A 25,523-nucleotide genomic window follows, 5' to 3' on the forward strand; every position below is an offset into this window, starting at 1 on the left:
CATAAAATAAAAGCTGTTTTATATATTCTTCTGTATGGCACAATTCTGTACAATGAATACATACTTTTAGTGTTGGTAATGAATCCGTGAAGGGTACATTGCGCTCTTGCGAAACCACATAAAAGAAAAGCTGTTTTATTTATTCTACTCTATAGCACAATTCTGTACAATGAATACATATTTTAGTGTTGGTAAAGAATCCGTGAAGGGTACATAAGGCGCCCTTGGGAAACCACATAAAAGAAAAGCTGTTTTATTTATTCTCCTCTATGGCACAATTCTGTACAATGAATGGATATTTTTAGTGTTGGTAAAGAACCCGTGAAGTGTACATTGCACCCTTTACATAAGGCGCCCTTCCGAAACCACATAAAAGAAAAGCTGTTTTATTTATTCTTCTGTACGTCACAATTCTGTAGAATGAATACATACTTTTAGTGTTGGCAAAGAATCCGTGAAGGGTACACTGCGCCCTTTACATAAGGCCCCATGCGAAACCATATAAAAGCAAAGCTGTTTTATTTATTCTTCTGTATGGCACAATTCTTTACAATGAATGCATACTTTTAGTGTTGGTAACGGATCTGTGAAGGGTGCACTAAACCCTTCACATTAGGCGGCCTTGCGAAACCACATAAAATAAAATTTGTTTTATTTATTTTCTTGTATGGCAGAATTCTGTACAACGAATACATACTTTTAGTGTTGGTAAAGAATCCATGAAAGGTACATTGCGCCCTTGCGAAACCACATAAAATAAAAGCTGTTTTATACATTCTTCTGTTTGGCACAATTCTGTACAATGAATACATACTTTTAGTGTTGGTAAAGAATCCGTGAAGGATACACTGCGCCCTTTACATATGGCGCCCTTGCAAATCTACATAAAAGAAAAGTTGTTTTATTTATTCTTCTGTGTGGCACAATTCTGTACAATGAATACATACTTTTAGTGTTGGTAAAGAATCCGTGAAGGGTACACTGCGCCCGTTACATAAGGCGCCCTTGCGAAACCAAATAAAAGAAAAGCTGTTTTATTTATTCTTCTGTATGGCACAATTCTGTACAATGAATACAAACTTTTAGTGTTGGTAAAGAATCCGTGAAGGGTTCATTGCGCTCTTGCGAAACCGCATAAAAGAAAAGCTGTTTTATTTATTCTTCTGTATGGCACAATTCTGTACAATGGATAGATACTTTTAGTGTTGGTAAAGAATCCGTGAAGGGTACATTGCGCTCTTTACATAAGGCGCCCTTGCGAAACCACATAAAAGAAAAGCTGTTTTATTTATTCTCCTGTATGGCACAATTCTGTACAATAAATATATACTTTTCGTGTTCGTAAAGGACCCTTGAAGGGTACATTGCTCCCTTGCGAAACTACATAAAAGAAAAGGTGTTTTATTTATTCTTCTGTATGGCACAATTCTGTACAATGAATACATACTTTTAGTGTTGGTAAAGAATCCGTGAAGGGTACACTGCGCCCTTTACATAAAGCGCCCTTGGGAAACCACATAAAAGAAAAGCTGTTTTATTTATTCTCCTGTATGGCACAATTCTGTACAATGAATACATGCTTTTCGTGTTCGTAAAGAACCCGTGAAGGGTACATTGCGCCTTTGCGAAACCACATAAAAGAAAAGCTGTTTTATTTATTCTACTCTATAGCACAATTCTGTACAATGAATACATACTTTTAGTGTTGGTAAAGAATCCGTGAAGGGTACATAAGGCGCCCTTGGGAAACCACATAAAAGAGAAGCTGTTTTATTTATTCTCCTGTATGGCACAATTCTGTACAATGAATACATACTTTTCGTGTTCGTAAAAAACCCGAGAAGGGTACATTGCGCCCTTGCGAAACCACATAAAAGAAAAGCTGTTTTATTTATTCTTCAGTATGGCACAATTCTGTACAATGAATACATACTTTTAGTGTTGGTAATGAATCCGTGAAGGGTACATTGCGCTCTTGCTAAACACATAAAAGAAAAGCTGTTTTATTTATTTTCTTGTATGGCACAATTATGTACAATGAATACATACTTTTAGTGCTGGTAATGAATTCGTGAATTGTACATTGCGCTCTTGCGAAACCACATAAAAGAAAAGCTGTTTTATTTATTCTACTCTATAGCACAATTCTGTACAATGAATACATACTTTTAGTGTTGGTAAAGAATCCGTGAAGGGTACATAAGGCGCCCTTGCAAAACCAAATCAAAGACAAACTGTTTTATTTATTCTTCTGTACGTCACAATTCTGTAGAATGAATACATACTTTTAGTGTTGGCAAAAAATCCGTGAAGGGTACACTGCGCCCTTTACATAAGGCGCCCTTGCGAAACCAAATCAAAGACAAACGGTTTTATTTATTCTTCTGTACGTCACAATTCTGTAGAATGAATACATACTTTTAGTATTGGCAGTGAATCCGTGAAGGGTGCACTAAACCCTTTACATAAGGCGCCCTTGCGAAACCACATAAAAGAAAAGCTGTTTTATGTATTCTCCTGTATAGCACAATTCTGTACAATGAATACATACTTTTCGTGTTCGTAAAGAACCCGTGAAGGGTACATTGCGCCCTTGCGAAACTACATAAAAGAAAAGCTGTTTTATTTATTCATCTGTATGGCACAATTCTGTACAATGAATACATATTTTTAGTGTTGGTAACGAATCTGTGAAGGGTGCACTGCACACTTTACATATGGCGCCCTTGCGAAACCACATAAAAGAAAAGCTGTTTTATTTATTCTCTTGTATGGCACAATTCTGTACAATGAATACATACTTTTAGTGTTGGTAAAGAATCCATGAATGGTACATTGCGCCCTTGCGAAACCACATAAAATAAAAGCTGTTTTTTTATTCTTTTGTATGGCACAATTCTGTACAATGAATACATAATTTAATGTTGGTAAAGAATCCGTGAAGGGTACATTGCGCTCTTGCGAAACCACATAAAAAAAGCTGTTTTATTTAATCTTCTGTATGGCACAATTCTGTGCAATGGATAGATACTTTTAGTGTTGATAAAGAATCCGTGAAGGGTACACTGCGCCCTTTACATAAGGCGCCCTTGCGAAACCACATAAAAGAAAAGCTTTTTTATTTATTTTCCTGTATGGCACAATTCTGTACAATAAATATATACTTTTCGTTTTCGTAAAGGACCCGTGAAGCGTACATTGCTCCCTTGCGAAACTACATAAAAGAAAAGTTGTTTTATTTATTCTTCTGTATGGCACAATTCTGTACAATGAATACATACTTTTAGGTTGGTAAAAAATCCGTGAAGGGTACACTGCGCCCTTTACATAAGGCGCCCTTGCGAAACTACATAAAAGAAAGGTGTTTTATTTATTCTTCTGTACGTCACAATTCTGTACAATGAATACATACATTTAGTGTTGGCAAAGAATCCGTGAAGGGTACACTGCGCTCTTTACATAAGGCCCCATGCGGAACCACATAAAAGCAAAGCTGTTTTATTTATTCTTCTGTATGGCACAATTCTGTACAATGAATGCATACTTTTAGTGTTTGTAACGGATCAGTGAAGGGGGCACTAAACCCTTTACATAAGGCGCCCTTGCGAAACCACATAAAAGAAAAGCTGTTTTATTTATTGTCCTGTATGGCACAATTCTGTACAATGAATACATACTTTCCGTGTTCGTAAAGAACCCGTGAAGGGTACATTGCGCCCTTGCGAAACTACATAAAAGAAAAGCTGTTTTATTTATTCCTCTGTGTGCCACAATTCTGTACAATGAATACATACTTTTAGTGTTGGTAAAGAATCCGTGAAGGGTACACTGCGCCCTTTACATAAGGCGCCCTTGCGAATCTACATGAAAGAAAAGTTGTTTTATTTATTCTTCTGTGTGGCACAATTCTGTACAATGAATACATACTTTTAGTGTTGTTAAAGAATCCGTGAAGGGTACACTGCGCCCTTTATATAAGGCGCCCTTGGGAAACCAGACAAAAAGAAAGCTGTTTTAATTATTCTCCTGTATGGCACAATTCTGTACAATGAATACAAACTTTTCGTGTTCGTAAAGAACCCGTGAAGGTTACATTGCGCCCTTGCGAAACCACATAAAAGAAAAGCTGTTTTATTTATTCTTCTGTATAGCACAATTCTGTACAATGAATACATATTTTAGTGTTGGTAAAGAATCCGTGAAGGGTACATTGCGCTCTTGCGAAACCACATAAAAGAAAAGCTGTTTTATTTATTCTTGTGTATGGCACAATTCTGTATAATGGATACATATTTTAGTGTTGGTAAGAATCCGTGAAGGGTACACTGCCCCCTTTACATAAGGCGCCCTTGCGAAACCAAATAAAAGAAAAGCTGTTTTATTTATTCTTCTGTATGGCACAATTCTGTACAATGAATACATACTTTTCGTGTTCGTAAAGAACCCTAGAAGGGTACATTGCGCTCTTGCAAAACCACATAAAAGAAAAGCTGTTTTATTTATTCTTCTGTATGGCTCAATTCTGTACAATGAATACATATTTTCGTGTTCGTAAAGAACCCGTGAAGGGTACATTGCGCTCTTGCGAAACCACATAAAAGAAAAGCTGTTTTATATATTCTTTTGTATGGCACAAATCTGTACAATGGATAGGTACTTTTAGTGTTGGTAAAGAATCCGTGAAGGGTACACTGCGCCCTTTACATGAGTCGCCCTTGCGAAACTACATAAAAGAAAAGCTGTTTGATTTATTCTTCTGTACGACACAATTCTGTACAATGAATACATACTTTTAGTGTTGGCAAAGAATCCGTGAAGGGTACACTGCGCCCTTTGCATAAGGCTCCCTTGGGACACCACATAAAAGAGAAGCTGTTTTATTTATTCTCCTGTATGGCACAATTCTGTGCAATGAATACATACTTTTCGTGTTCGTAAAGAATCCGTGAAGGGAACATAAGGAGCCCTTGCAAAACCAAATCAAAGACAAACGGTTTTATTTATTCTTCTGTACGTCACAATTCTGTAGAATGAATACATACTTTTAGTATTGGCAATGAATCCGTGAAGGGTGCACTGCACCCTTTACATAAGGCGCCCTTGCGAAACCACATAAAAGAAAAGCTGTTTTATTTATTCTTTTGTATGGCACAATTCTGTACAATGAATACATATTTTTCGTTTCCGTAAAGGATCCATGAAGGGTACATTGCGCCCTTGCGAAACCACATAAAATGAAAGCTGTTTTATATATTCTTCTGTATGGCACAATACTGTACAATGAATACATACTTTTAGTTTTGGTAAAGAATCCGTGAAGGGTACACTGCGCCCTTTACATAAGGCGCCCTTGCGAAACTACATAAAAGAAAAGCTGTTTGATTTATTCTTCTGTACGTCACAATTCTGTACAATGAATACATACTTTTAGTGTTGGCAAAGAATCCGTGAAGGGTACACTGCGCTCTTTACATAAGGCGCCCTTGGGAAACCACATAAAAAAGAAGCTCTTTTATTTATTCTCCTGTATGGCACAATTCTGTACAATGAATACATACTTTTCGTGTTCGTAAAAAACCCGAGAAGGGTACATTGCGCCCTTGTGAAACCACATAAAAGAAAAGCTGTTTTTTTTATTCTTCTGTATGGCACAATTCTGTACAATGGATACATACTTTTAGTGTTGATAAAGAATCCGTGAAGGGTACACTGCGCCCTTTACATAAGGCGCCCTTGCGAAACCACATAAAAGAAAAGTTGTTTTATTTATTCTTCTGTATGGCACAATTCTGTACAATGAATACATACTTTTCTTGTTCGTAAAGAACTCGAGAAGGGTACATTGCGCCCTTGCGAAACCACATAAAAGAAAAGCTGTTTTATTTATTCTTCTGTATGGCACAATTCTGTACAATGAATACAAACTTTTCGTGTTCGTAAAGAACCCGTGAAGGGTACATTGCGCTCTTGCGAAACCACATAAAAGAAAAGCTGTTTTATATATTCTTCTGTATGGCACAATTCTGTACAATGGATAGATACTTTTAGTGTTGGTAAAGAATCCGTGAAGGGTACACTGCGCCCTTTACATAAGGCGCCCTTGCGAAACTACATAAAAGAAAAGCTGTTTGATTTATTCTTCTGTACGACACAATTCTGTACAATGAATACATACTTTTAGTGTTGGCAAAGAATCCGTGAAGGGTACACTGCACCCTTTACATAAGTCGCCCTTGGGAAACCACATAAAAGAGAAGCTGTTTTATTTATTCTCCTGTATGGCACAATTCTGTACAATGAATACATACTTTTCGTGTTCGTAAAGAATCCGTGAAGGGTACATAAGGAGCCCTTGCAAAACCAAATCAAAGACAAACGGTTTTATTTATTCTTCTGTACGTCACAATTCTGTAGAATGAATTCATACTTTTAGTGTTGGCAAAGAATCCGTGAAGGGTACATAAGGCGCCCTTGGGAAACCACATAAAAGAGAAGCTGTTTTATTTATTCTCCTGTATGGCACAATTCTGTACAATGAATACATACTTTTCGTGTTCGTAAAATACCCGAGAAGGGTACATTGCGCCCTTGCGAAACCACATAAAAGAAAAGCTGTTTTATTTATTCTTCTGTATGGCACAATTCTGTACAATGAATACATACATTTAGTGTTGGTAATGAATCCGTGAAGGGTACATTGCGCTCTTGCAAAACACATAAAAGAAAAGCTGTTTTATTTATTTTCTTTTACGGCACAATTCTGTACAATGAATACATACTTTTAGTGCTGGTAATGAATGCGTGAAGGGTACATTGCGCTCTTGCAAAACCACATAAAAGAAAAGCTGTTTTATTTATTCTCCTCTATTGCACAATTCTGTACAATGAATGCATATTTTTAGTGTTGGTAAAGAACCCGTGAAGTGTACATTGCACCCTTTACATAAGGCGCCCTTCCGAAACCACATAAAAGAAAAGCTGTTTTATTTATTCTTCTGTACGTCACAATTCTGTAGAATGAATACATACTTTTAGTGTTGGCAAAGAATCCGTGAAGGGTACACTGCGCCCTTTACATAAGGTCCCATGCGAAACCACATAAAAGCAAAGCTGTTTTATTTATTCTTCTGTAAGGCACAATTCTGTACAATGAATGCATACTTTTGTGTTGGTAACGGATCTGTGAAGGGTGCACTAAACCCTTTACATAAGGCGCCCTTGCGAAACCACATAAAAGGAAAGCTGTTTTATTTATTGTCCCGTATGGCACAATTCTGTACAATGAATACATACTTTTCGTGTTCGTAAAGAAGCCGTGAAGGGTACATTGCGTCCTTGTGAAACTACATAAAAGAAAAGCTGTTTTATTTATTCCTCTGTATGGCACAATCCTGTACAATGAATACATACTTTTAGTGTTGGTAACGAATCTGTGAAGGATACACTGCGCCCTTTACATATGGCGCCCTTGCGAATCTACATAAAAGAAAAGTTGTTTTATTTATTCTTCTGTGTGGCACAATTCTGTACATGGAATACATACTTTTAGTGTTGGTAAAGAATCCGTGAAGGGTACACTGCGCCCTTTACATAAGGCGCCCTTGCGAAACCAAATAAAAGAAAAGCTGTTTTATTTATTCTTCTGTATGGCACAATTCTGTACAATGAATACATACTTTTAGTGTTGGTAAAGAATCCGTGAAGGGTTCATTGCGCTCTTGCGAAACCGCATAAAAGAAAAGCTGTTTTATTTATTCTTCTGTATGGCACAATTCTGTACAATGGATAGATACTTTTAGTGTTGGTAAAGAATCCGTGAAGGGTACATTGCGCTCTTTACATAAGGCGCCCTTGCGAAACCACATAAAAGAAAAGCTGTTTTATTTATTCTCCTGTATGGCACAATTCTGTACAATAAATATATACTTTTCGTGTTCGTAAAGGACCCTTGAAGGGTAAATTGCTCCCTTGCGAAACTACATAAAAGAAAAGGTGTTTTATTTATTCTTCTGTATGGCACAATTCTGTACAATGAATACATACTTTTAGTGTTGGTAAAGAACCCGTGAAGTGTACATTGCACCCTTTACATAAGGCGCCCTTGCGAAACCACATAAAAGAAAAGCTTTTTTATTTATTCTTCTGTACGTCACAATTCTGTAGAATGAATACATCCTTTTAGTGCTGGCAAAGAATCGGTGAAGGGTACACTGCGCCCTTTACATAAGGCCCCATGCGAAACCACATAAAAGCAAAGCTGTTTTATTTATTCTTCTGTATGGCACAATTCTGTACAATGAATGCATACTTTTAGTGTTGGTAACGGATCTGTGAAGGGTGCACTAAACCCTTTACATAAGGCGCCCTTGCGAAACCACATAAAAGAAAAGCTGTTTTATTTATTGTCCTGTATGGCACAATTCTGTACAATGAGTACAAACTTTTAGTGTTGGTAAAGAATCCATGAAAGGTACATTGCGCCCTTGCGAAACCACATAAAATAAAAGCTGTTTTATATATTCTTCTGTTTGGCACAATCCTGTACAACGAATACATACTTTAGTGTTGGTAAAGAATTCGTGAAGGGTACACTGCTCCCTTTTCATAAGGCGCCCTTGCGAATCTACATGAAAGAAAAGTTGTTTTATTTATTCTTCTGTGTGGCACAATTCTGTACAATGAATACATACTTTTAGTGTTGGTAAAGAATCCGTGAAGGGTACACTGCGCCCTTTACATAAGGCGCCCTTGGGAAACAATATAAAAAGAAAGCTGTTTTATTTATTCTCCTGCATGGCACAATTCTGTACAATGAATACATACTTTTCGTGTTCGTAAAGAACCTGTGAAGGTTACATTGCGCCCTTGCGAAACCACAAAAAAGAAAAGCTGTTTTATTTATTCTTCTGTATGGCACAATTCTGTACAATGAATACATACTTTTAGCGTTGGTAAAGAATCCGTGAAGGGTACATTGCGCTCTTGTGAAACCACATAAAAGAAAAGCTGTTTTATTTATTCTTCTGTATGGCACAATTCTGTACAATGGATACATACTTTTAGTGTTGATAAAGAATCCGTGAAGGGTACACTGCGCCCTTTACATAAGGCGCCCTTGCGAAACCACATAAAAGAAAAGCTGTTTTATTTATTCTTCTGTATGGCACAATTCTGTACAATGAATACAAACTTTTCGTGTTCGTAAAGAACCCGTGAAGGGTACATTGCGCTCTTGCGAAACCACATAAAAGAAAAGCTGTCTTATATATTCTTCTGTATGGCACAATTCTGTACAATGGATAGATACTTTTAGTGCTGGTAAAGAATCCGTGAAAGGTACACTGCGCCCTTTACATAAGGCGCCCTTGCGAAACTACATAAAAGAAAAGCTGTTTGATTTATTCTTCTGTACGACACAATTCTGTACAATGAATACATACTTTTAGTGTTGGCAAAGAATCCGTGAAGGGTACACTGCGCCCTTTACATAAGTCGACCTTGGGAAACCACATAAAAGAGAAGCTGTCTTATTTATTCTCCTGTATGGCACAATTCTGTACAATGAATACATACTTTTCGTGTTCGTAAAGAATCCGTGAAGGGTACATAAGGAGCCCTTGCAAAACCAAATCAAAGACAAACGGTTTTATTTATTCTTCTGTACGTCACAATTCTGTAGAATGAATACATACTTTTAGTGTTGGTAAAGAATCCGTGAAGGGTGCACTGCACCCTTTACATAAGGCACCCTTGTGAAACCACATAAAAGAAAAGCTGTTTTATTTACTTTCTTGTATGGCACAATTCTGTACAATGAATACATACTTTTAGTGTTGGTTAAGAATTCATGAAGGGTACATTGCGCCCTTGCGAACCACATAAAATAAAAGCTGTTTTATATATTCTTCTGTATGGCACAATTCTGTACAATGAATACATACTTTTAGTGTTGGTAATGAATCCGTGAAGGGTACATGGCGCTCTTGCGAAACCACATAAAAGAAAAGCTGTTTTATTTATTCTACTCTATAGCACAATTCTGTACAATGAATACATACTTTTAGTGTTGGTAAAGAATCCGTGAAGGGTACATAAGGCGCCCTTGCAAAACCAAATCAAAGACAAACGGTTTTATTTAATCTTCTCTATGGCACAATTCTGTACAATGAATGCATATTTTTAGTGTTGGTAAAGAACCCGTGAAGTGTACATTGCACCCTTTACATAAGGCGCCCTTGCGAAACCACATAAAAGAAAAGCTGTTTTATTTATTCTTCTGTACGTCACAATTCTGTAGAATGAATACATTCTTTTAGTGTTGGCAAAGAATCCGTGAAGGGTACACTGCGCCCTTTACATAAGGCCCCATGCGAAACCACATAAAAGCAAAGGTGTTTTATTTATTCTTCTGTATGGCACAATTCTGTACAATGAATGCATACTTTTAGTGTTGGTAACGGATCTGTGAAGGGTGCACTAAACCCTTTACATAAGGCGCCCTTGCGAAACCATATAAAAGAAAAGCTGTTTTATTTATTGTCCTGTATGGCACAATTCTGTGCAATGAATACATACTTTTAGTGTTGGTAAAGAATCCATGAAAGGTACATTGCGCCCTTGCGAAACCACATAAAATAAAAGCTGTTTTATATATTCTTCTGTTTGGCACAATTCTGTACAATGAATACATACTTTAGTGTTGGTAAAGAATTCGTGAAGGGTACACTGCGCCCTTTTCATAAGGCGCCCTTGCGAATCTACATAAAAGAAAAGTTGTTTTATTTATTCTTCTGTGTGGCACAATTCTGTACAATGAATACATACTTTTAGTGTTGGTAAAGAATCCGTGAAGGGTACACTGCGCCCTTTACATAAGGCGCCCTTGGGAAACAATATAAAAAGAAAGCTGTTTTATTTATTCTCCTGCATAGCACAATTCTGTACAATGAATACATACTTTTCGTGTTCGTAAAGAACCTGTGTAGGTTACATTGCGCCCTTGCGAAACCACAAAAAAGAAAAGCTGTTTTATTTATTCTTCTGTATGGCACAACTCTGTACAATGAATACATACTTTTAGTGTTGGTAAAGAATCCGTGAAGGGTACATTGCGCTCTTGTGAAACCACATAAAAGAAAAGCTGTTTTATTTATTCTTCTGTATGGCACAATTCTGTGCAATGGATACATACTTTTAGTGTTGATAAAGAATCCGTGAAGGGTACACTGCGCCCTTTACATAAGGCGCCCTTGCGAAACCACATAAAAGAAAAGCTGTTTTATTTATTCTTCTGTATGGCACAATTCTGTACAATGAATACATACTTTTCGTGTTCGTAAAGAACTCGAGAAGGGTACATTGCGCCCTTGCGAAACCACATAAAAGAAAAGCTGTTTTATTTATTCTTCTGTATGGCACAATTCTGTACAATGAATACAAACTTTTCGTGTTCGTAAAGAACCCGTGAAGGGTACATTGCGCTCTTGCGAAACCACATAAAAGAAAAGCTGTCTTATATATTCTTCTGTATGGCACAATTCTTTACAATGGATAGATACTTTTAGTGTTGGTAAAGAATCCGTGAAGGGTACACTGCGCCCTTTACATAAGGCGCCCTTGCGAAACTACATAAAAGAAAAGCTGTTTGATTTATTCTTCTGTACGACACAATTCTGTACAATGAATACATACTTTTAGTGTTGGCAAAGAATCCGTGAAGGGTACACTGCGCCCTTTACATAAGGCGCCCTTGGGAAACCACATAAAAGAGAAGCTGTTTTATTTATTCTCCTGTATGGCACAATTCTGTACAATGAATACATACTTTTCGTGTTCGTAAAGAATCCGTGAAGGGTACATAAGGAGCCCTTGCAAAACCAAATCAAAGACAAACGGTTTTATTTATTCTTCTGTACGTCACAATTCTGTAGAATGAATACATACTTTTAGTGTTGGCAAAGAATCCGTGAAGGATGCACTGCACCCTTTACATAAGGCACCCTTGTGAAACCACATAAAAGAAAAGCTGTTTTATTTACTCTCTTGTATGGCACAATTCTGTACAATGAATACATACTTTTAGTGTTGGTTAAGAATTCATGAAGGGTACATTGCGCCCTTGCGAAACCACATAAAATAAAAGCTGTTTTATATATTCTTCTTTATGTGTTACGTGTTGTAACTTTATATATAAAATAAAAAAAAATAACGAGAATATTATTACAGTTGCGTCTTAGTTTTCTTTTGTTAAAGGGTTAATCAGCGCCGCCAAGTGGTTGGTTGACGAACTATACCATCATGTATGTGAAAGATGTATAAGGCCGCTTCATACTGAAGTTGGTGATAGCAAGGGTAAAATATATCTAGTGTAGAATTGGATACTAAACGAAATCCACATTATTACGACGAGTTTGAGCAGATTCTGTAATGTGTTGTGATATTTCGCTCTTCTTATTAATTGAAATTTGATTACAACATTGATATAAGGTTGTTCTACGTATTAATACTAAATAGGAGGATTATTAATAAATTTAATGGATTTCTGTGACTCTGTGGACGTTTAAATGGAAGGTGTAAGTCTCATTAGAAGCATATGTTTGAGGTACATAAAGACTCCAGTGTTCAAGATTTGTTAAGTTTTGTACATTCGTTGGTTTATTTAATTCCTATAAAGATATATTCGTTCATAAGAGCTTATCATTTAAGCCGAATGAAGAACATAGTGATATATTTCTTAATGATCATTTTTTTAAATCTGTTATTTCGCGGCAAGTAAGTGATTTTCCAAGTGAAATAAAGCTTTATGTCATATGGTCTCTGCAATATTCTGGTGAATTTAGTGAACTATTGTTTGTCTCTCTCTCTTCTTCAGTTTCACAAGTTAATCAAACAAAACGTGGGGTGATTTCTCGACTGGGATCACCTTAACCTATGCGACTGTCCATGCTTACTTCGGTAGGGTCACATGAGCACAGCGTAACACAAAATCACCAACTTCAGTATATAATTGAAGTTGAGCAGAGATCTGTGTATAGTTGTGTGTGAAGTGGAAGACATTTTTTTGTGTAAGTAATGAAACTTACATTTTTCTCTCTCAGAAACTATTTAAATCGAATAAGTGGTTTAGTGAAAGGTAATTCAGAGGACATTTATTATGAGAGGCATTATAAGTAATAGAAGAGAGAAACGGTATTTATCTTTTTGTAGTTATATAGCGATAACCAGTCTCTTTTTCACTATGGAAAGTGCGCGTGGTTCGAACTCGAGTGATATGAATTCAAGTCAGAGCACCGTACCAGTTCAATTGTGTTTAAATCATTTCGAGAATGGAGACCATGGTCGGTTTAGAGATAAAAATCCATTTCTAGAAAGAAATAATAGAACTTCTTCATCTTCTGAACATTCCTCGGAGTTACGTACTTTTTCTTTTTTAAATGAAAGTGATAGTGAATCGGAATCAGCTTCTAATGTTTGTGTTCACACTGAAAGAAATAACAGGTGTATTACGTCATTATCTGGGCAGAGCGAGTTGTTGGTTGAGCAAGGTCATGGACACGAAGGAAGGAGTGATAAGCCTGCTGTTGGAGCCGAGTCTGTTGGACAGTGCGTGACGAATCCATTTAAGTTAGTGAATGAAGGTGAGAAAAAGGAAGAAAATCGGGGGTTTGGTGAAAAGTGGAGAGTAAATGCGTTTATGCCTTATAGTGTTAATATGGACAAAATTACAATTATGGCAGCTAATCAGAACTTCTTACATCAAGTGAATAGTATTCCCCATTGTGATGGAATGGACGATATGGTTACCTTTAAGTTCCTGTTGGCGGTGTATCGGATAATTCAGACTGGACAATACCCGAAGGAGGCAGTTTTTGTTAGTTCCTTGGGACGGACATCAGGTATGTTCTATAATGAATTTAGTAAACAAATGTTGCTTACTAATGATTGGAGTGTTATATGCAAATCTCTGTTTGATCGTTTTGTGACTCCATTAGGAAAACAACAAATTTTACGTCTTTATGTTCATTGTTTACAAGAGCCTAACGAAAATGTTATGGAGTATGTACAAAAGGTTATCGATAGTTATGTCGTTTGTACCGGAAGGACAGATCGAACAGCGATCCTTACGAATATAATGGAGGGTATGATACCCGCTCTTAAGTATGAATTGTTTAAATACGATACTCCAAATGACTTAGATACATTAATGAATGAAGTGCGAAAGTATGAAATACATTCCAGAAACCAACTTGTATACAATAGCATAATTAGGAATCAAACAGTGGCGGAGCAGAGGGAAGTCAATCCTAGCTTTCGCTCTAGTGTTACATATAGTTCAGTTCCAGATCTAAACAAACTTGGTGGTAGTTTTGCTAGGGTTAATATCTCTTCAAAAGAAAGGGTTAGGCCCACTACTTCGAAGCCAAGGAGCCGGGTGCGATCCCAGCTAGACCGAGACTCTAGAAGTAATTTTAAAAGGGGTGCTCAAATGTTATTGGGTACGAATAAACAGTGTAATAATAAGGATTTAGTAGCTTCTTTCGTTGAAGTATTTATACTAGGACAGCGTATTATTGGGGGGATAGATAGCTGCTCATCGGTGAGCTTACTCAATAAAGAATGTTTTGATGAGTGGAACCAGAAACAAAGAAATCCTGTTAAGGTTCTGAGGGAGATGTTTACAGGTGTTGGAATTTCTGGTAAGGCATTGACTCTTACGTCGTGTGTTTGTATACCTTTAAAATTCAGCAATAAAGTTTATCGGCTGAAGTTCTTTTTAGTGGACCGACTAGAGCCGAAGTTTATTATGGGTATCGGTGAACTGAAATACTTGAATGCTCGTTTGGATTTAACATCAGATACGTTGTATTTAGGTCAAGAAGGCATTTCGGTGCCAATCCTATATAAACCTTCTCGTGAAAAATCTGTGGGTAATTTGCAGTCAACAAGTAGCAGTGCCGTAGGAATTAAAAACCGAACTGACAATTGTGCATCCAACTCCCAGTTTTTAGCTAGACTATTTATGAAAATTCCGGATGTTGGCTTGGATGATTTCAGAGTCACCGAACGGTGTGCTCCGTCAGTGTCATTGAGTGACGTCATGATGTCCAGTCCAGACATTAATGTGGCTGCTGTGAAAGGTGAAGGTTATGAAATTTCATATTTTGAGAACTCTCAGAATGGTAATCCACAATTTAATAAGAAGCGTTGTGAGAACGGTCAGGACATGCGTAGTTCGTCGTCGGTGTCGCCAGCGTCGGACTTAGAAGCTGAAGTGAAGTCGCGTTTTCGGGAGAAGATTTTTAACCGCATGGAGTCTAGAGACATCAGAGGCGAGGGGCGTCGTGGTGTGCAGTCAATTAATGCCAAGCGTCGTCCAGCGTCGGCGTCGAGGTGGAAGCAGCGTCGAAGTGGTAATAATCAGGCAGTTGTTTACGAAGATCAGCAAAGTAAATTGGAGTCGTTTTGGCCGGAGCATTCGATGGTTTTTCAATCGAGGCAGTGGCGTGGAGATAGCCCCGAGGGAGCGTCGCCGTCGTGGGATCGTCGTATAAAATGTGCCCAGACGTTAGTGGCTCGTCCATTAGGTGAAAAGAAGATGTTTAGAGGATCAGAACAGAGTCAGGTTGGTAGTCCGAAGAGGCGTCGGAGAGGTTTCAGCCATAGGGGAACATCAGCGTCGGCGTCGGTGGATAATAATATTATGAGTGAGTTTAGCTTCCAAACCAGGGACAGTGATCTTGGACTATCGATGGACTTAGGGTATAGTAAGGATCATCGGTTGATTTCAGAGCGTCGGTTTGGCCGTTCATTGAGAGAGGCGTCGGCGTCATTAATCCAAGATCTTCGAGATGATTACTGCGGTGTGGTAACAGAAAATAAATCAAGTAATAAGACTATGTCTCTTCCCCAGAGGTTATATGGAAGAGGGTGGAGACGTAGGCGTCGAGATGGTATGAGTAATGATTTAGCGTCGGCGTCTAAAATTAGTAAAAACGAATTTTTGAATAGAGACTTCGAATTTTCTGATGATGTTGTTTACGAACCTGGTTTGTCAAGACGCAGCAAACTTAATGCACCTAGTGATTTAGCGTCGAAGAGGGCGTCTAGTGATAATAGTGTTATGGTTTATCCTTCTGAGCAAGGAAGGAAGGATAAAAGTTTTCAGTCAGCTGGTTCATTGAGGAGACCAGGGCAGTCGTCGGAAGTGTTTGGTTGGGATATTGTCGGTGATTCGTCAGAAGTAACTTCGGCGTCGGTATCCAATCCTGTCACCAGTGTTGCCAACCTACGGAAGGAGGACATTCACGAGAGTGGTTTTCGAAATCCAATTGTACATTGGACACCAATTGAAACTGTTTGTGGGAACTTAAACCAAGGTCGGTGTGAGGCGTCGCCGTCGGGCTATGCACATGCTCCCAGTGTTACATCCCAGGACCATGATTTTATTGGAAGGAATTTTAATCCTTTAAGTGCACCACAGTCCATGGGAGTGAGGGGGATGGTCATGGAACAGCGTCGGTGTGAGTCGTCGCCGTCGAAGGCAACGCAAGATTTCAGGGTTTCCATCCTAGACAGTGCGGATAATAGCTTAGAAGATGAGATACGGAAGAAGACTACAGATGTACAGCCCTTAGAGATGTGTGGTCAACTACATTTGAGCCAGAGTCGTCCAGTGGCGTCGGTGGAGGATGCCTGCAGTGTATCCAAATCAGGATTAGTGGAACTTAATCGTATAGCTATACCAGAGAAGAAATCGAGTGACTTTTTGCAAGAGACGTCGGAACATGGAGAGTGGAGACTTGGTGCGATTGAAATGACCGTGCAGACTTCTCCGAATCTCAGTGAGGGAGCCTATAATATTATGTTGGGCCGAAATAGGAATTTTGGGCCCCATAGGAAATCCAATAATATGGATGGACAACTGGGGTCATCATTGGAACATAAGGTGTTAGAGGTCCCACCGGTTCTTGGGCAAGAATCTTCGAAGTCTACAGACTTAGAGCAACTAGAAAGGAACTTGCGTGAATCTAAGATGAGTGGAGATTCAACTTCGTCATACCAGGTGGCTGGATTAGCGGAAAGTGGTCAGCCATTGGAGTCTTCGTGTGATCATCGGACATTGAAAGGTGTTCCATTACCCATTGATTGTCCTACCAGTGTGGGTTCATTTCATGATCCAGGTTTAGGAAGTGCTAATCGGAATAGTTTAAACTATTTTATAGCTGGTCCTGTTGAGATCAGTTGTGTGTCTGGAGGGTGTCAATTACAATCAAGAAGTCGAATCCAGGTGGAATCAGAGGCGGCTCTAGCCTCTGATGGATGGCGTGTACAGCCAGGTGTACCTTCAATCTTCAGCGATTCCCAACATGGGTTAGGCCTACCCATGGTCAACAGTAGCGGCTTTTCCAATTCCAATATGGATGCCACAAGGGTAGAGGTGCCCTTAATTTGCAGTGGAGGTCGAGATGATCCAGTCCATGTCCCAGTGTGCAGTAGTGATTCTAGCGGTCCAGGAGTATCGACGGGAAATACTGATGAGCAGAGTGGTTCCATGTTACTTCATTTTGGAAGGAATGGTTCCAGTGGTCCAATAGGAGAGGGAGATAGTGGTCACTATCCAGATGCTGAGGATGCGGTCAACTTCCAGAGTCAGCGAGTTTCTCCTGGAGATTCCAAGCAAGGAGCTTCATGGAGTGCTGAGAACTTAGGCATGAACTTCCAGTCACGGGAGGAAGAAGTTCATACTGTTCCTGTTCAAGTGGATCCTGAATTTGCCGAGTTGGATCCAAACTTGCAAGGGTACGTAGAAAATTTGGTTAAGAAATTTCCTAATGTGTTTTGCGATCGTGTAGGTCAGATTAAGAGCTTTGAATACACCATACTTCTTAAGGATTATGTTCCCATCAGGAAAAAAGCTTATCCTCTCTCTAGAGCAGACCAGAGGGAGTTAGATAAAATTCTCGATAATCTGATAGAACAAAATATAATTCAGAAAAGTCAAAGCCAGTGGGCTTTTCCGTGTTTTTTGGTAGGCAATAAAACGGGGGATAAGAGATTGGTAATTAATTATCAAGATTTGAATAAGAAACTCTGTATCAATGCGCAGTATACGCCCAGGATAGAAGATGTATTAGCGAGTTTATCTAAAGGAACTATTTATAGCCACCTTGATGTACAAAAAGCATACTGGCATTTAAAACTTTCGCCGGAATCTACTCAGTACACAGCATTTTTAACCCATAGAGGCTTATTTGAATTTAAATTTCTTCCTTTTGGGTTAGCTACCGGATCTTATATGTTGTCCAAGGTTTTAACGGAACTGTTATATCCATTGAAGAATGAAGGAGTGGAATGGTTCTTTGATGACGTTTGTTGCATTTCCACGGATATTGAATCTCATAAGCATCTTTTAGAGAAGGTGTTGGAAAAATTTGACGAAGCGGGTATAACTTTATCTGTGAAGAAGACTAACTTGTTTCGCAAGAGGATTTCATATTTAGGGTATGAAATAGAAGGAGGAAATATGTATTTAGACCCTGATAGGCTAGAAGTGATCAAGAAATTACCAGCACCGAAAAATAGAAAAGGGTTAATATCATTGGTTAGTTTTCTCCAATATTATAGTAAGTTCATCCCTCAATTCCATGAAGTCATAGAACCTATGACTCGACTTCGTTCACCACGGCAGGAGTATTATTGGGGTGCCGAACAGCAAAAGGCCTTGGAGGATATTAAGGAACTTTTTGAGAGTCATGTGATCTTAAAACTTCCGGATTTGGATAAGAAGTTTATAGTCAGCGCAGATGCCAGTTTAAAATCCTTAGGCGGCTGTATTGAGCAGGAGGATGACCAAGGTATGAAGCGTCCAATTGCATTCTTTTCCAGGAAACTGAAGCCTTATGATAAAAATAAGCCCATATTTGTTTTGGAGCTATTAGCGGCTATCGAAACAATGGAACGGTTTAGAACGTACCTGCATTCGAAATTCGAATTGCGAGTAGATCATATGGGACTAGTCTATGCGATGCGTAACCTGCGGAGAGTTAAGAAATATGGTAGCTTGCTATATCGTTTATTTGCCTTTGATTTTGAAGTTAAGTCAGTCTCCACGAATATGAATATCTCCGCGGATTTCCTTTCGAGGTTATATGATACTGAAAATTTTGAATCAATGCATTTGGAACCTACATATGAAGAAGAAATGACAAACATGTGTATGGTTAATATGTGGGCAATGCCTTTTGCTAGTCAATCAGTGCAAGAGCATCAGAAGATGGACCCTTTATTAAGATCAATCATCGACAAAATAAGGCGGAAGGAATCAGTTGATGGTTATAAAATGGTACAAGGGATTTTGTGTAAGAAGACGAAGGCCCATAGTAATCCATACAAGATCTGTTTACCCAAGAAGTTAGCTCCAAATATTATTGAGTATTATCATTCTTCTATTTTGCCCGGAAGTCACCTTGGGTTGGGCAAAACGATAGGAAAGGTGTCCTCAAGATATTCATGGGAGGGGATGCTGGACCAAATTAAGGATTATGTGTTATCGTGCGACTTGTGTCAGAAGAACAAAAGTAGTAACAAGAAGCCTATGGGTCAATTGATTGCGAGCTATGCTACGGTAGTGAATGGGTTATGGCACACAGATGTCCTTGGACCAATGCCAGATACAAGGTCGGGAAGATATTGTATGATTGTAGTTGATTCATTTTCCAAAATGGTGTTTCTGGAACCTTTCAAGAATCTATCTAGCCAGACCTTGATAAATAAATTATACAAACTGATGTGTCGCAGAGGGTTTCCGTTTGCAATTGGGCACGATAATCATTCAGTTTACACGTCGGCTAAATTTAGGGATTTCCTGTTTAGTAATGGAATCAAGGATGTGCATATATCCCCTTATCATGCTGCTTCTAATCCGGGGGAGAGATATATACGTACTGTAAAGGATAGTATTTTCCTATAACGTTTGTGATCCGTTGGATGTAAAATGGAATGTGCCCAGTGCCGATGTGATGAAGAAAGATCCTCAATTGGTAGTAAAAGCCTTGGAGAATTTAGAACTATCCTGGCGAAGGAAGAAGAAGCAATATAATAAACGTAGGTTATCTACGTCATATCAAGTGGGGGATAAGGTTTTGTTGAAAGCACAAGTCAAGTCGTCGCTAGCAGATAATGTCACCAAGTCATTATCTAGCCGTTGGACTGGTCCGTATGAAATTATACGATTCTTAACTCAGAATACCATAGAAGTTAAAAATGTAAATGATTCTCGTGATGTAAGGAAATCTCATGTGTCATTAACGAAGAAGTATCGCGAGTTAAGACAGTAATTTCAACTTTATGGAATATTTGGGAAGCTAAGGATGAGATTGTAAATAATTTTAGAATGTTAAATAAAATGTCGACATTTTTAATATGTAAATACTGTAAAGTATATATATATATATATATATATATATATATATATATATATATATATATATATATATATATATATATATATACAAGTTATTAACAGCTGATTCTATTTGCAGATCTGTATATGTGATAAAGGATACGATTATGAATGCGCATTATTGTCGGGATCGATCCAATGTTTTGTAAATTTGGTACCTATTGAATTCTCATCGGATGAATAAAATGGTGATGTTTGAAGACAGCCTTCCAGGAAAATAAAAAAAAAGCAAGAAAAACGAAAATTTTTGTTTTGTAACTTGAATGTTTATATTCATTCCAGTTTCTGTAAGTTACTATATTTATGCAAATGTTTATCTTTTGGAGTTTATATGATAGTTTAATAATATTTTTGTTAATTGATTGCCGTTAATTAATTTTGGTTATGTAAATAAGCTCGTCGTACTGGTTTAAGAACAATTGTAATTGGTTCTGGGTCGGACATAAGACTCCGGGATACCTATTAGACTAACAAAAGTGTGATTGTTGGAGTGTATGTGGGGGAATTTAATTATTTTTTTGTTCATTTAGTTTAATTAGTGGATGAATGATTTGAGAGGATGCTAGTAGGTAAAGTAGAAGGTGGAGGTTGTAGTTAAGAACTAATTTAGACGACTAGACCAACGTGACCCAGACCTAGTTAAGAATATATATAAAAAATATAATAAAAAATCTTTATTTGGGGCGCTGCGATGTTGTTACGTGTTGTAACTTTATATATAAAATAAAAAAAATAACGAGAATAGTATTAGAGTTGCGTCTTAGTTTTCTTTTGTTAAAGGGTTAATCAGCGCCGCCAAGTGGTTGGTTGACGAACTATACCATAATGTATGTGAAAGATGTATAAGGCCGCTTCATACTGAAGTTGGTGATAGCAAGGGTAAAATACATCTAGTGTAGAATTGGATACTAAACGAAATCCACATTATTACGACGAGTTTGAGCAGATTCTGTAATGAGTTGTGATATTTCGCTCTTCTTATTAATTGAAATTTGATTACAACATTGATATAAGGTTGTTCTACGTATTAATACTAAATAGGAGGATTATTAATAAATTTAATGGATTTCTGTGACTCTGTGGACGTTTAAATGGAAGGTGTAAGTCTCATTAGAAGCATATGTTTGAGGTACATAAAGACTCCAGTGTTCAAGATTTGTTACGTTTTGTACATTCGTTGGTTTATTTAATTCCTATAAAGATATATTCGTTCATAAGAGCTTATCATTTAACCCGAATGAAGAACATAGTGATATATTTCTTAATGATCATTTTTTTAAATCTGTTATTTCGCGGCAAGTAAGTGATTTTCCAAGTGAAATAAAGCTTTATGTCATATGGTCTCTGCAATATTCTGGTGAATTTAGTGAACTATTGTTTGTCTCTCTCTCTTCTTCAGTTTCACAAGTTAATCAAACAAAACGTGGGGTGATTTCTCGACTGGGATCACCTTACCCTATGCGAATGTCCATGCTTACTTCGGTAGGGTCACATGAGCACAGCGTAACATATGGCACAATTCTGTACAATGAATACATACTTTTAGTGTTGGTAATGAATCCGTGAAGGGTACATTGCGCTCTTGCGAAACCACATAAAAGAAAAGCTGTTTTATTTATTCTACTCTATAGCACAATTCTGAACAATGAATACATACTTTTAGTGTTGGTAAAGAATCCGTGAAGGGTACATAAGGCGCCCTTGCAAAACCAAATCAAAGACAAACGGTTTTATTTAATCTTCTCTATGGCACAATTCTGTACAATGAATGCATATTTTTAGTGTTGGTAAAGAACCCGTGAAGTGTACATTGCACCCTTTACATAAGGCGCCCTTGCGAAACCACATAAAAGAAAAGCTGTTTTATTTATTCTTCTGTACGTCACAATTCTGTAGAATGAATACATCCTTTTAGTGTTGGCAAAGAATCCGTGAAGGGTACACTCCGCCCTTTACATAAGGCCCCATGCGAAACCACATAAAAGCAAAGCTGTTTTATTTATTCTTCTGTATGGCACAATTCTGTACAATGAATGCATACTTTTAGTGTTGGTAACGGATCTGTGAAGGGTGCACGAAACCCTTTACATAAGGCGCCCTTGCGAAACCACATAAAAGAAAAGCTGATTTATTTATTGTCCTGTATGGCACAATTCTGTACAATGAATACATACTTTTAGTGTTGGTAAAGAATCCATGAAAGGTACATTGCGCCCTTGCGAAACCACATAAAATAAAAGCTGTTTTATATATTCTTCTGTTTGGCACAATTCTGTACAATGAATACATACTTTAGTGTTGGTAAAAAATTCGTGAAGGGTACACTGCGCCCTTTTCATAAGGCGCCCTTGCGAATCTACATAAAAGAAAAGTTGTTTTATTTATTCTTCTGTGTGGCACAATTCTGTACAATGAATACATACTTTTAGTGTTGGTAAAGAATCCGTGAAGGGTACACTGCGCCCTTTACATAAGGCGCCCTTGGGAAACAATATAAAAAGAAAGCTGTTTTATTTATTCTCCTGCATGGCACAATTCTGTACAATGAATACATACTTTTCGTGTTCGTGAAGAACCTGTGAAGGTTACATTGCGCCCTTGCGAAACCACAAAAAAGAAAAGCTGTTTTATTTATTCTTCGGTATGGCACAATTCTGTACAATGAATACATACTTTAAGTGTTGGTAAAGAATCCGTGAAGGGTACATTGCGCTCTTGTGAAACCACATAAAAGAAAAGCTGTTTTATTTATTCTTCTGTATGGCACAATTCTGTACAATGGATACATACTTTTAGTGTTAATAAAGAATCCGTGAAGGGTACACTGCGCCCTTTACATAAGGCGCCCTTGCGAAACCACATAAAAGAAAAGCTGTTTTATTTATTCTTCTGTATTGCAAAATTCTGTACAATGAATACATACTTTTCGTGTTCGTAAAGAACTCGAGAAGGGTACATTGCGCCCTTGCGAAACCACATAAAAGAAAAGCTGTTTTATTTATTCTTCTGTATGGCAAAATTCTGTACAATGAATACAAACTTTTCGTGTTCGTAAAGAACCCGTGAAGGGTACATTGCGCTCTTGCGAAACCACATAAAAGAAAAGCTCTTGTATATATATTCTTCTGTATGGCACAATTTTGTACAATGGATAGATACTTTTAGTGTTGGTAAAGAATCCGTGAAGGGTACACTGCGCCCCTTACATAAGGCGCCCTTGCGAAACTACATAAAAGAAAAGCTGTTTGATTTATTCTTCTGTACGACACAATTCTATACAATGAATACATTCTTTTAGTGTTGGCAAAGAATCCGTGAAGGGTACACTGCGCCCTTTACATAAGGCGCCCTTGGTAAACCACATAAAAGAGAAGCTGTTTTATTTATTCTCCTGTATAGCACAATTCTGTACAATGAATACATACTTTTCGTGTTCGTAAAGAATCCGTGAAGGGTACATAAGGAGCCCTTGCAAAACCAAATCAAAGACAAACGGTTTTATTTATTCTTCTGTACGTCACAATTCTGTAGAATGAATACATAATTTTAGTGTTGGCAAAGAATTCGTGAAGGGTGCACTGCACCCTTTACATAAGGCACCCTTGTGAAACCACATAAAAGAAAAGCTGTTTTATTTACTCTCTTGTATGGCACAATTCTGTACAATGAATACATACTTTTAGTGTTGGTAAAGAATCCGTGAAGGGTAAACTGCGCCCTTTACATAAGGCGCCCTTGGGAAACAATATAAAAAGAAAGCTGTTTTATTTATTCTCCTGCATGGCACAATTCTGTACAATGAATACATACTTTTCGTGTTGGTGAAGAACCTGTGAAGGTTACATTGCGCCCTTGCGAAACCACAAAAAAGAAAAGCTGTTTTATTTATTCTTCGGTATGGCACAATTCTGTACAATGAATACATACTTTAAGTGTTGGTAAAGAATCCGTGAAGGGTACATTGCGCTCTTGTGAAACCACATAAAAGAAAAGCTGTTTTATTTATTCTTCTGTATGGCACAATTCTGTACAATGGATACATACTTTTAGTGTTAATAAAGAATCCGTGAAGGGTACACTGCGCCCTTTACATAAGGCGCCCTTGCGAAACCACATAAAAGAAAAGCTGTTTTATTTATTCTTCTGTATGGCAAAATTCTGTACAATGAATACATACTTTTCGTGTTCGTAAAGAACTCGAGAAGGGTACATTGCGCCCTTGCGAAACCACATAAAAGAAAAGCTGTTTTATTTATTCTTCTGTATGGCAAAATTCTGTACAATGAATACAAACTTTTCGTGTTCGTAATGAACCCGTGAAGGGTACATTGCGCTCTTGCGAAACCACATAAAAGAAAAGCTCTTGTATATATATTCTTCTGTATGGCACAATTCTGTACAATGGATAGATACTTTTAGTGTTGGTAAAGAATCCGTGAAGGGTACACTGCGCCCTTTACATAAGGCGCCCTTGCGAAACTACATAAAAGAAAAGCTGTTTGATTTATTCTTCTGTACGACACAATTCTATACAATGAATACATACTTTTAGTGTTGGCAAAGAATCCGTGAAGGTACACTGCGCCCTTTACATAAGGCGCCCTTGCGAAATAACGTAAAAGAAAGCTGTTTTATTTATTCTCCTGTATGGCACAATTCTGTACAATGAATGCATACTTTTAGTGTTGGTAACGAATCTGTGAAGGGTGCACTAAACCCTTTACATAAGGCGCCCTTGCGAAACCACATAAAAGAAAAGCTGTTTTATGTATTCTCCTGTATGGCACAATTCTGTACAATGAATACATACTTTTCGTGTTCGTAAAGAACCCGTGAAGGGTACATTGCGCCCTTGCGAAACTACATAAAAGAAAAGCTGTTTTATTTATCCTTCTGTATGGCACAATTCTGTACAATGAATACATATTTTTAGTGTTGGTAACGAATCTGTGAAGGGTGCACTGCACCCTTTACATAAGGCGCCCTTGCAAAACCACATAAAAGAAAAGCTGTTTTATTTATTCTCTTGTATGGCACAATTCTGTACAATGAATACATACTT

General features: G+C 37.7%; 1 long non-coding RNA gene across 1 annotated transcript; it reads left to right on the forward strand.

The window, feature by feature from the left end:
- The first annotated feature begins 13,675 nt into the window (after positions 1 to 13,675).
- On the forward strand, positions 13,676 to 21,042 carry LOC145689100 (uncharacterized). The gene is made up of 2 exons (XR_014132097.1): positions 13,676 to 13,895; positions 20,541 to 21,042. It is a non-coding gene; the product is annotated as an uncharacterized LOC145689100 (long non-coding RNA).
- The last annotated feature ends 4,481 nt before the right edge of the window (positions 21,043 to 25,523 follow it).

Source organism: Thermobia domestica, chromosome 7 (genome assembly GCF_964235325.1).
Source record: "Thermobia domestica chromosome 7, izTheDome1.hap1.1, whole genome shotgun sequence".
NCBI lineage: Eukaryota > Metazoa > Arthropoda > Insecta > Zygentoma > Lepismatidae > Thermobia > Thermobia domestica.